We start from the raw sequence: 12,707 nt of genomic DNA on the forward strand, positions 1-12,707 counted from the left end.
AACGACGGAAAAATATGAATGCTTGGAAAACTCTTGGTTAACCTGGCTACACGTAAAGGCCATATGAAGCTAGATGTGGTACCACAAAGAAGTTGCAGACATTTAGTTTACTTTAGCCAGGTCCTCCTCAGTCGCTACGTGCAGAACCCGAGAATTCTCGGTCTTCCTCATCAGGATTTTGCCTTGGGAGACCCAAGGAAATTTCCAACTCATTTCTCTTTTTTTCTGCACCGCCTTACCAAGGAGCACCTTATTCTCTGGGCACAAATGTTCGTTCACATACACTGGCTCGTTGCCTTCGTACCCGAGCGTAGATGCCAAGAGCCTCTGCTTACGTGCCTTCTGTAGAATTTCACCTCTTTTGGTCCTCGAGATGAATTTCACAACAATTTTTTCATGGTCGTTTTTTTTGGTTGGAACGCGGTGAATCGTATCGATGTCTTCTGGACAAAGCCTAGCTTTTAACGTAGTAGCAATCGTTGCCATTACGTCAACCAATGACTCTTCGGCAGAGGAAGGAACGCCTTTTATCTCCAGGTTGTTACGCCTGCTGTATTGTTTCAGTTCCGCGATTTCTCTGCGCATGTCCTGGACTTGCTGCTGCAGCAGCTTCGCTTCGGCCTCTTTTACCTTTTGCTGTTCCTTTACCACGGAAAGTTCCGCGCATGTTTTTTTGACGTCAGTCTGTAATTGTTCGAAGGTCTTATTCATGAATTCCATGGATTTTTTTACCTCCTGAATTTCATCTAGAGAAGTTTTGTTGTTATCGGCAATACCCTTGATATCGTTTCGAATGCCAGTGGTAACCTTTTCGATCCCTAGCGCCAATTCAACGAGAGCCTTGGAGAGTTCCTAAATGTTCGAAGGGGGTTTGTCAGCGAGCGCTTGGCCAAGGGTTGTCAAAGGGTTTGTCGGCGGATCCATAGACACTACTAGTGAAAATAAGTGAGCAAAACAAGCGAAACAAAACAAACGAAACAAACGAAGCGATCCAGGAGCCCTTGCTTAGTTACAGAAAAAAATTCCCCCGCATTTCCCCGAGGGGGAGAATGTGAAAGTGCGAATGCACGGTTGTCGGCCCGCTTGCGGCGCTTGCGCTCGGCCCCCGCAGCCCACCGCCTCGCCGCCTTCTCTTCCATCTCTTCCATCGGGTTTGTAGTATCACGTGTACACCACGCAGTTATCAAGCCGCTATAACGCCGCTGAGTCGCCAACGGACGCCGCTGACGACGTAGTTTGAATGCGTTAAAGATATAAGGCGCCTCACTAACGCTGATATCACGTCGCGTCCGTGGCTTGGTCGGTAGAGCGTCGCGCTGCGGCCGCAAAGTCCGCGGATCGAAACCTGGCGCCGGATGCTGTTTCTTTATAGAGGAGCACTGCGGACGCCGACGCCGCCGCCGCCGCCGACGCCGGCGGTGGATGGTTTGGGGTCGCTTATAAAGTGCCATACCTGCAGTAGGGAAAGCACACGCTTAGTGCCACCGAGGTGTTTGCGGCTGCCTGGATCGCTCCGTTATGTGCTGTGTGGAGCTGCATCGGTCCTTATATGCTGCGACGCGATGCGCCGATCAGCACAGGGCCGTGACGACGTGCGCAGGCGATGCCTCCTCAACTCGCCCACTGCTGCAGGAATCGTTGCGCTGTCGAAGTGAACCACCGGTGATCCGCGCAGCCAGTAGATGCCGACAAGCAGACCAGCCACGCACAGATGGAAATCTTCTGCCGCAGCGTAGGACGAGGATGGGCCTGCAGTAGGGAAAGCACACGCTTAGTGCCACCGAGGTGTTTGCGGCTGCCTGGATCGCTCCGTTATGTGCTGTGTGGAGCTGCTTCGGTCCTTATATACTGCGACGCGATGCGCCGATCAGCACAGGGCCGTGACGATGTGCGCAGGCGATGCCTCCTCAACTCGCCCACTGCTGCAGGAATCGTTGCGCTGTCGAAGTGAACCACCGGTGATCCGCGCAGCCAGTAGATGCCGACAAGCAGACCAGCCACGCACAGAAGGAAATCTTCCGCCGCAGTGTAGGACGAGGATGGGCCTGCAGTAGGGAAAGCACACGCTTAGTGCCACCGAGGTGTTTGCGGCTGCCTGGATCGATCCGTTATGTCTGGATCGCTCCGTTACTGAAAGGGAGCATACAAGCCGCAATGGTATCAGAACAATTGGAAAAACAGCCCTCACAAAACACTTCCACGCTGCAACGTCAGCCGCAACACCCAGGACGTGTCCGATATGATTAAGCGGTCGTCGCTCTCTGCTGCGCCCCGCTGCCGCTGTTGCACCTTCTGCTGCAGCAGCAGAAGATTCCTGCTTTGTCGCCCGTGTCAAAAACGAAAGTAACTCTGTCACAGCCTTGTAACGTACCCAGGTATTTCGCGTAAAGCACCAGTCGAGTCATGCTAGTCGGATCTATTGCGCCGTTTTCAATCCTCTGAGTAATTGATGTCGTGGCAATAACGCCTCACTTATTTCTCGATGGATACGTGTTCATGAGTCGGTACGCGTGGTTACAAACTTGCAGTGGACGCACCATTAGGATCTTGTTATCAAACAACATAAGCAACCACACATGAGGTTATCATCACGTCACTAAGAAAACACGGAGTTCACATCGCGTGCAACGATAGTTCACATCTCTGACAATAGTTTCTAGGTGCGGAGCACCTTAGGACCACACAATGTCCGTCCGCGTCCGTGCGCACAGCATTTGCAATCGCAAAAAAAAAGCACACAAGCACCGGCAGGATTCGAGCATATATGTCTGGTAGACCAGACAGAGTTAGTGTCAGTCGTCTTACCCATTGGGCTACGACCGTGAGTTAGTACCCGAGAGTAAAACGGCTTACTCCATCGCGTGTAACGGCGCGAAGTACTTAGGACCTCCCAATGTCCGTCCGCGTCCATCTGTGCGTACACCACCATCAAGCGAAAATCAATCGAAATTCGATTTGAGCCGTGAGTTGTAGTTTCATTTAGGGAATAATCATGGTGCAACTCACGGCTCAAATCTAATGACGCTCGGGGCGCAAATCTGATGTCCCTCGGGGCACAACTTGGATATCATTTCGAGTGTTCGTACTTCGCACCCCCGCCATCATCCACGGAGTGGAGATGCTGCAATTTTATAGTAGCACCTACGCAGAATATATAGTGCGAAGTACCAACCCACGGGTATCAATTGGTACAAACATCTGGCGGGTTTATTCGCGTTCATGTGTTGAGATCTCACACGAAAAGCGTAATTGTTTCAATTTTTTTACATACGTCGAACGTAAACACTGATGTTCGCACAACACGCTCATACACGTCTCTTATGAGCAGAAACATGTGTATATTTCTCCCATCCTGGTCAACAACAAACCTAAGACATAACACCCATTGTCGTACAATCATTCGGTCACTTGACCGTCCGTCGCCACGGCTGGTACATCGAAAAGATAAAATCTGTTCCCGGCTAATACGGAAACAGATGAAACAAACGCTGCCACGCTATAAAAAACTTCGTGTTTTTGGAAAGTTGCTTGCGACCAGCCGTGAGGCAAATCGCAACACGACACAACGAAAAAGGCTCGAATGTTTGGCTGTTACAACCCTCCAGCATGATAACGAAATGGTGTAATCTATATACTGGGGGTTTGCCAACGCAAATTGTCTGAATTCGGTATCCTATTTTTGGTTCCCCTTAATTCTAGAGCCCTTGAATAGTTCTACTATTATATAACCTGCGGTACATCTTGAACAGTGTGCATTCACTGCGTCTAAGCAGCTGCCACAAAATCCCCGCGAAAAAAAGGAATGGCGTCATAATTTCTCTCATTGATTTCTTTGCGCCGTCTGTGGGTCTGTCATATATTCGGTTGTTCGTAGTGATGCTGCAGCAAAGCGCACTGCGAGTGCTACACGAACAGGAGAGGTTAACGTCCTCTATAAAACTGGCTGCTAGTCATGCTATTGAGCTGTCGTGGCGTGAGTCACACCCATGCTCGGGTATCAGACAATGCTCCAATAAATTTCGTTCGCTACCCCATGCATCTCCTAAATTTATCTGGTAAGTAATTCCAAGTCAATTTTATAAATTTTCGGCTGCCCCGAACCGCCGAAACTGAAAATGTGCTGAGAAAGCGTTTCAATTCTGCCACATACCGTTAACATTACCTCCGGTGAAATTATAATTTTCTGGCGCTTTTTGTTACACAGCAAACTTTGACAATAAAATATAATACTGCGCCCTTGAAGGGACAGACAACCGGTGTTTGGGGAGCATACGTTTTCAAATCCAAAATGAAAGAGCATCACTTGAAACACCTCGAACCGAAACGGTTTCCCTGAGAGGGCCCTAGAACGTTTGAATGCGGAATATTTAGATCTACAATCCATACGTAGGCTGACAAAATAATGCTGGCAACCATAAATATGAACCTTGCAGCAACACACTTTAAACAGTAAAGGAGAAGAAAAGAGATATTTAAAAACTTGTTCCAAGCTAAACCATTATTAAAACACAGCCTTTCCTGGTCCGTTATGCCGTATTGGAATCAGGCATTCAAACAGCAGAAGTTGTTTTTATAGGTACGGTGTGTCACATTTAGACACCACATGGAGCCACCTTTCCGATTTCAGAAAATTTAGTTCCAAATTAAAATTGTTTGCGCCAATTTATCTAGAAAACCTTTGCGGTTACTTCACTATACAAAATCCTGGCTTTCATATAAACTGGACAATATGGACTGCAGAAAAAATTGGCAGTTTTTCTCTTTAAGGTATTTCTTCCGAATAACAAAAAAAAAACTGTCAGTTAAGGTTGTAACAGAAAGTTGTTGTTGTGTAGTAACTGGGTGTGATTACCATGAATCGTTGGACGCGCTGAGAATGTTTGAACTACAAAAAGTGTGCGGGTGCTTCAAGAGCTTAGCGGAGAACGCCATCGCGGGCTCAACTGTAAAAGCTGGGAAACGGCGTCAGCTAGGGGTACCAGTGATAGCGCCAATGCGTCAGCAGTTTCTTTCCTCCATGGTTGGCAGATCCGGCTGGCCTATACTGGTGTTCTGATCGTCGTCTTATCGCTACCTCGATAGAAGCCTCCGTACTGCCACCACTGCTGGCCAGGTGCACTTGCAATACTTTGTCACGGCCGGACTGGAGCAGCGGCGAGCGCGCACTTTCATACGGCCTGCGCACCCAAGAAGGAACCAATACAGCAGATTCTTTACAGTGGGGGCGCTTCGAACCAACCCTCGGCCCTTCCAACCCGCCTTTCTGTTAGTCGACGCATCGCCTCTGGCCGAGCAGCTGTGTGTTTTTGACAGTGCGCTTCGCTGCCGGCAGGCCGCTCAGCCCGACCGTAGCGTGAATAGCAGAATCACGTTTAGCTAAGCGATAACCCTATCTCCCTCGACGGGAAATCATTCGCGTCACTGGTCGTGCCCTGTGCGTGTGCAAACCAAGACATCATCCGAAAGGAAAAATAAAAAATAAGAAATGATATTTCAGTCACGGAAAGTGCCGTGTTTATTTGCCTGTCTCACCATTTTCATATAATACAGTCGCTGATAAGATATGAAGGCCTCGCATATTTTTCTTCATGTGCCCCGAGTTAAAATGTTTCTTTCAATTTTTTGATTAGGCGCTTCCGAGTGATAATGTTAGGCTGTTTGACCCAATTAGACCGAAAATTCAGAAGGGGGGAGGAGTCGCCTATTTTAATGACGCACATGTAAATTTACACGGACAGGTATCGCGTGTAGCCACGGCAGGGCTAGAGCAGTGGCAAGTGCGCGCGCGCCGCCGCTCCACCTACCCCGCGCGTGCTGTAGGTCAACCGGCGAGGGTTGGTCCGCAGCGACACGAACTAGCGGCGGTCAAAGGTGGGAACTATACCCGAAGCGCAGGCCGTATGAAAGTGCGCGCCCGCCGCTCCTCCAGCCCGGCCGTGACTTTGTGCAAGGATTTGTTAGCCCGCCTCGTGAATGAAACTAAGCTACGAGTGCGTTGTGCTTCGTCCGGAATACACCAGTGCGTGGGTGCGGGGGTTTGCAATTCGCTCAGCGGCGAGTTTATTAAAGCAAAGCTATCGGCCTCTCACTTCTGTCGTCTGTAGTAAAAAAAACGTACTGCAGGAAAGCTAAACATTTTAGACGATGATGATGATCGTGGATTAAGAGAACGAAAATTATAAAGCTAGGAATCGAAAGTGGGTCCCTTGCGCAATGACGCCGACGTCTATCCGATTGCGCCATTCCGCCACGGTCCAAGCAGTTTTGATTTGGAGACGGGAGCGTGCACGCACAAAATCAGAAAATGCCCCCCTCCTTCTTGAAGGCTAGTTGATCCTAATCACCTTAAATAAATACGGTCCGCCCCGTTCTCGCATTGTTCGTTCGGTATTGGGCTTCATTTTGTGGCATGGGAAATGAATATTAGTAGATCGTTTTGGCAACTGGGGTTAAACATATGCTTGGCTGAAGGAACTGCCTGAAACACAAAGAATTGCATGCTGGGGCCGTATTCTGCTATCCGACGCCCTTCCGACGCGCGTCGGAAGTTCGTGACGTCAAAATGACGTGCAAATAGCCAACCGCCCCGCCCTCGAAGATCGCGGGAAGTACGTCATCGCCTTCGGGGACAATCTCATAACTTTCAAATGCTGCTAAAGCGAAATTAATAAAAATGTTTAGATATAACAAAGCCTTTCCTGTTTGTGTGTTTTCACGGGCACTGCCGTTGCTGCTAATGCTAGTTTAACAGGTTTACACGCATTTATGTTTTTACTTTGTTCCGTTATGAGGCGCCAGGGAGCGCTGCGCGCGGCACAGCTGTTTTTAAAGGAGGCATATTTGAACGCTCAGTACAGTTGCTGCGCAAATATTTCGTCCCACAAGGGCGTTCTCTTGGGACGAAAAGCGACGTAAACGGTACGCTGTTGCCCGGCAGTTATATATAAGACGGCTGTGACGTGAGTGCGATATTTTGATCGATTTTCTAACGCCATGTCATTGTTCGGCCACTCTCGCTTGTGCAGTGAATTAAACCCGTTTTTCAAAACGCATGTGTGCGCGTTTTGCGCACGATCAGATTACGTGCTTATATTGTCACGAAGCCAAGGATGACGCAGTTGTCTTGAAGGAAAAACAAGTTTATTATGGCGAACTTGTGCTCCCCTAACAACTCAAAAGAATACAGAGGCGGCGAAGCAGCGGTCAACAGAGTGACTTGTGCAGACGAGTGTCGTCGAATCGAATGCCGCGGCGTCTGCTCTGCACGCTTTTATCTTTCGGCGCAAATGTTTCTCGAACCGTCCATTGAAATACAGAACATTGTAGATCAGAGAAGATTATTCTGGGCTAGTGCCGTTAGGGCGAAACAGTCTGCTTATCTGAATGAGATAGCCCGTGCGGCATAAAAATAAAGAATGGAAGACGCGCTTCGCGGACACAGATAACAGAGCCAGGCGTGGCCGGGCGATAAAAACAAACAATAAATAAACAAACCCATACATGGTTCGCGGTAATATCACGGCAAGCTCGTTTTAATTTTTTTTAATGAAAGCAGGGGTGCAAGTGCAACGTTAATGAAAGAGAGTACTGACCTCCAGACTTTAGCGACCCGAGGATACGTTTCCTGCCTAGCTTTGTTTCATGAGCTATATTAATATGCTATTCTGCGTGACGAACTGCTCTAACAGCCTAAGCCTGTATCACGTCAAATCGACCACGCCCACAAATTTGGTGCTTAAGCATGCAACTTGAAGTAGTTTGCTCAGTTTTTTTCTTAAAACATCCCGAGAATCAAACCGCCTTCCCGCAGGTATTGTTTCCATCCACAATAATCACTTGTTTCTACAAGCATAGGTACAACTCAGTGACTGTGCAATGAGGTGCAATTTTTGTAATTGAGCACCTGCAATGTATTCTTACGTTAGCATATTTTGTAATTCCATTTTCCTATTTAATGCCTCTACCCTTCAGGGTTAAATAGGTAAAGTATACCGCAATACGCTTCGTTAACTAAGATAGAGACCAAATTTTCAACCCCTTATTGTTTTTTGGCCGTTAAGCTCATAATGAACACATTTTCAGGCACACTGGAGCTGGAGAGCTGCTGGTTGTGGAAGGCCCTGAACAAACAACCAGTACTGTGGGCCTCAACAAGAATAGATGCCAACTATGAGCACTTTAACAAGCTGGAGTAGAGAAAGCAGTTTTGGCATTGCATCACAAACATCAATGTGCCCTTCTTTATTTTTGCAATGAAGTTACGTTGGTTTCTGTGCACTTTAAATAAGGCTGTGTACTACAGAAATGCTATAGTTGATTTTGTCACGATTATTTTTTCCCAGTGTTGGTTACTCTTGGACGGTGCTGCTGCATGCAGGGGAAAAGGAAACAGTTCAACATAACTTGTAACACCCTGATTTATTGAGGAAAAATTCAATACGCCTTTGTAGATGCTGCTGTTGGCTTATCATAATTATTTTTTACAAGCAGGTGTCCTTCATGAAAGAAAAAATCGCAATATCACTTTAAAAATCTAAGCAAGCAGTCATCAAAGCACTGAGTGCTAGAATACATGCAATGGTGGGGTAAATGAAACTTTTGTGACCATTTTTCCACTTATCATGAGAATGTCAGAGTAAACCATGACAGTGAACTCTTTGTTAAGAGACAGCCTCCAATATTTTAAGCATGTTTACTTTTTGTATCAACAGTGGAGATGCATACTGGCATATCGTGTTCTCTTAAGTAAAATGATCTGTCAGAGATTTCCAAACAAAGTTACCGTGCAATGGTTGTGCTATGTCATAATATAACTCTTGACTGGATTGAACTAATTGTGTCCAGAAGATTCCGCAGTATACTGATTATTTTTTTTTTGTTTGTGGTACATGCATCATCATTCTTTGCTTCACAGCAGAATGACGGTTACAGTGTAATAAACAGAATTTTCTCAAGAGAATCTTGACCGGTCTCTATACCCACAACAAGGCCTCACGACCCATCAAAACAGTAGTCACGGCCTATCCCAGATCAAGCAACACCGTGTCAAGACATAGTATATAGTGGTCGAAAGCAAAGCAACTTTCTCTGTTGTCCTCACACAACCATGTCAAACACAAAACGACAAGAAGCTTCTCTACAGGAAACAATGTCGCGTCAGGGCAAAGTATATGCTACATGAAACAACAACAAAACAATTTTCTCCCGACAAAACAAACACCGCACACCACACACAATCAGAAACGAAAGTTAAAAATGACATGTTTAGTGCCACAAAGCTGTCTGAAGATGCGTTGGTTGCCCTGTCCTTCAGGAGCTTCTTGCTCCTGTCGGGGGCAGGCACCTCATCAGCCGCATCGTCTGTATCACTGCCCTCGTCCCTTGGTGCTGCTGCAGCTATTGTCGTCAGTCTTTCCAACAGGCAGCCACACAACACACACTGACAATGTTGGCTGCCAGAAGAGGCCTATGAAGAAAAGCTGGTGCTACTGCAGGCAAGGAAAACAGCTCTTGAGAACTGCAATGCTGCACTTCACGACAGAGCACATCGAAGCATGTGCGGCATTGTACTTTTCTTCAGGTGTCTGGGGCGTGGACGACGAGCAGGGGGTGTCATGAGCCACGACTCGAGCAGGTGGCCACCGTCAACCCCAGAACTCGCCAGGCTTTACACGTCACGGGCAAAAGTGAACAGCCAGTCACACAAAGGCACTGTAGTCGGCAGTCACGGTCAGGGCCTTCATACTGGCGTCGCACACCTGAAAGAAATACATAACACAAATATGTACTAAAGCATTAAACAAGTACACAGTTTGAAAAAAGGAAAAGGTAATAAACAAGAGCAAGAATATAAAGAATTGGGTTACTTGGAACTGATTCACTCCGCAACTGCATGCAACGACAAACGACATCGCCGTGTTGTATGTGCCTTTTTTTTAATCGTCGCTGTTTCGCGTAGCAGGGGAATTAGAGCATGCAGGCGACCTGAGAGGAAAATTGGTTACTTACAACTATAGATAAGGGCCCTCCCACCCAGGGCCGTAGCCAGAAAATTTTTCCGGAGGGGGTTATGGGTTTTGGGAAGGGGGTAGTTCTGCCGAAACCAACAGTAAGCATTCCTTACGCGCTGCCTGGAAAATATTTCGGGAGGGGTTCTAACCCCCAAACCCCCCCTCTGGCTACGGCCCTGCTCCCACCTATCTATGCGGTACAACTGCGAAATACAACCCCTCCCCTCCCCACCCCGCATTTCGAAATCGATAAACCCTTAAAACGAGCCGACAAGCTGAACTTGTCACCTATTCACTATGTGTCAAGCAGGGGGAAACATCTCAGCCGAAGTGAAGGCGCCGAAGCAGTTGACACACGATGGGGGCGGGGCGAGGGCGATATACGTTACGCATATATTACACGGTTCTTTATGAAGTCAGTTAGACGACCAACACAATACACCTGTTTATCTTTCTTTATAAGCTTTTTTTCTTTCAAGACGCCACTCTATTCGATACCTCTGAACGTGTTCATTTTAGCTACATTTATTGACATACCTTTTCGATATCATTTCACTTAAGCGAACATAGGCCGGAGAGTTAAAAGATTATTTACATATGCATGCATCTGCTAAGTTTTTTTTTTTTTTTGACACACTATTTGATCATGCACAATTGCGAAATTTATGGGAGATCACTGCCACCACACCACACCGCTCAAAACAAACGCATTTCAGTGACTGCTTTTCAGACATCGCGCTCCTTTTCCCTTCGATGCAAAACAATTTTTTGCTTCCGTAACAAATTAGCCAGAAACAAGTAGTACTTACACCGTGCTTACGTCGCCGGGGTATCCAAAACCCTCGTGTGTCGGAGCTCCGTCAGTGCCGACACCACAGTGTGAACGCTGCGACTGGCGTCGGGGTGCGACAGTGTTTCATGGTGGCAGAAAACGCTTTGCAAACTGTCAGTTGCGAAGAGGGACACAGCACGCACAGCACCTTCGTATCTGTTGACACTTCGCTGCACCTCGATGGCCGATAAGGGCTTCCAATTTCAGCGCCTTGGCAACGGCGTGAATGCTGCGGCTGACCGACGGCTGCGTCATGCCAAGAGTATCACCGCTACCGACAATCTGTTGAAAGCTGCCGGTAGCGAAGAGCCTCAGAGCGCACATCACGTTCGCTTCCGTAGATAGCCCCGTCGCACCTCGAGGCCTAACGTGCTCGTTAAGTGCGTCGCACAGCATCCGCGCCGGGCCCTTGTTGACACGGAAACGGCGCTGAAAGTCGCCGTCACTCAGTCGACGCTCAGGCACGGGATCCTCCTCCAGCAGCTCCAACAAAAGTGCGAACACAGGCGGCATATACGCAGCCATCGTACAATCCGATGCGCTCTTAACCGCGCCGGATTTCACCCGCCGGTCGCGGGAGAACGAGCGGGAGCCTTTGGCTACGTGACGTCACCAAAAAATAGCCAAAATATAGCCGCGTGACGTAGGCCGGCTGACGTTTTCCGCTCCGAGCCAATCGTGAGAGCCCACTTTCTCCTCTCTCTAAACAACCGCGTCGGAAGGGCGCCGGAAATCGTTCCGGCGCGCGTCGGATGACCAGCAGAATACGGCCCCTGGTGTTGCAACTGCGTTTACTGCACAAATAGGCGCTAACGTAAGCATCTTTGGCGACTATAGGTCCGTTACTTAGACAGCAGTGTGACTTTATTACACATAGAAGAAACGCCCGAACAAATTACTTTAGGAAACAAGGCATTCCTTCTTAGACATAGGCTGTCGGTTTTACTCTGCTTGTGCAAGCATGCAGGGCAGACGGGGCACAGGCGGCGAGGAATGAAACGAAACGTTTTGGTTTATTGATTTCATGAATTTGTTCTTGTCAATGGCACGGCAAAAGCTATTAACAGGGGAGGATCCCACTGCCGTTATTAAATCAATCATGTGCTGAAGCAGGGACTTGCACAAATTGTCAACTTATCAAGGATGACTCGCGGAGGTCGTGGCGTTATCTTGTTACTGCCTCAAACGGTGAATTCCACTGGAGGTATGATTACAATGACCTAGACTGTCTTTCAGACTGCTCTGAAACTCTGCCATTTATGTTCATGTCAGAGGACCGCGATGTCAACTCAAACCAACTAAACTCATTCTTTCAATCCCGCGCGGTGTTGAAGGGGGCGTAGCGCGTTGCGGATTGAAAACATTGCCTTCTAAAATGATCTCTCTGTTTCCCCCGTGTTTTAGAGCCAATTTGCCTTGCGTCACTCGTCCTCAACAGGCACGTTTGCTGCATTTGGTTGAGCATCTATTTGCATGGTAAAAGTAATGCATCGTTCGATGCAACCGATGTGCAATTAGTTTACGGGCTTCCTTCAGGCCAGCATGCTTTCTGCTGCACTTAATAAAATTGATTAAGAAGCATCTTTACCACATGGCACAACCTCCTCGCCGCCGAGAGAATTGCGAACCACATCTGTGGCGCAGATTTAAACAAGTTGAATTCCTAGAAAACAAGGAAGTGCACACAACTCATGACGATATTTTCTTCCCGACGAAATAAACAAGTGGTTCCATACGAAATAAGTATCTTGCCAAGCTTAGATTGCTGCGAACAATGTGCACGAGAGCAAGAGTAAGACAGTGCAGCGGCCACTCCCACGCTCTATCGCTTGCAGTGAAGCGCATTTAAATCTCCGCGACCAAAG

The 12,707-nt window shown here is 47.8% G+C and overlaps 1 long non-coding RNA gene across 1 annotated transcript; it reads right to left on the minus strand.

Annotated features, from left to right (window-relative positions):
- Positions 1 to 8,399: 8,399 nt before the first annotated feature.
- On the minus strand, positions 8,400 to 11,618 carry LOC144151340 (uncharacterized). The gene is made up of 2 exons (XR_013318853.1): positions 10,820 to 11,618; positions 8,400 to 9,758 (listed from the first exon to the last, which is right to left on the minus strand). It is a non-coding gene; the product is annotated as an uncharacterized LOC144151340 (long non-coding RNA).
- Positions 11,619 to 12,707: the final 1,089 nt, after the last annotated feature.

This window comes from Haemaphysalis longicornis, unplaced genomic scaffold, assembly GCF_048455015.1.
Source record: "Haemaphysalis longicornis isolate Haplotype H1 unplaced genomic scaffold, Haemaphysalis longicornis Haplotype H1 scaffold_9, whole genome shotgun sequence".
Lineage (NCBI taxonomy): Eukaryota > Metazoa > Arthropoda > Arachnida > Ixodida > Ixodidae > Haemaphysalis > Haemaphysalis longicornis.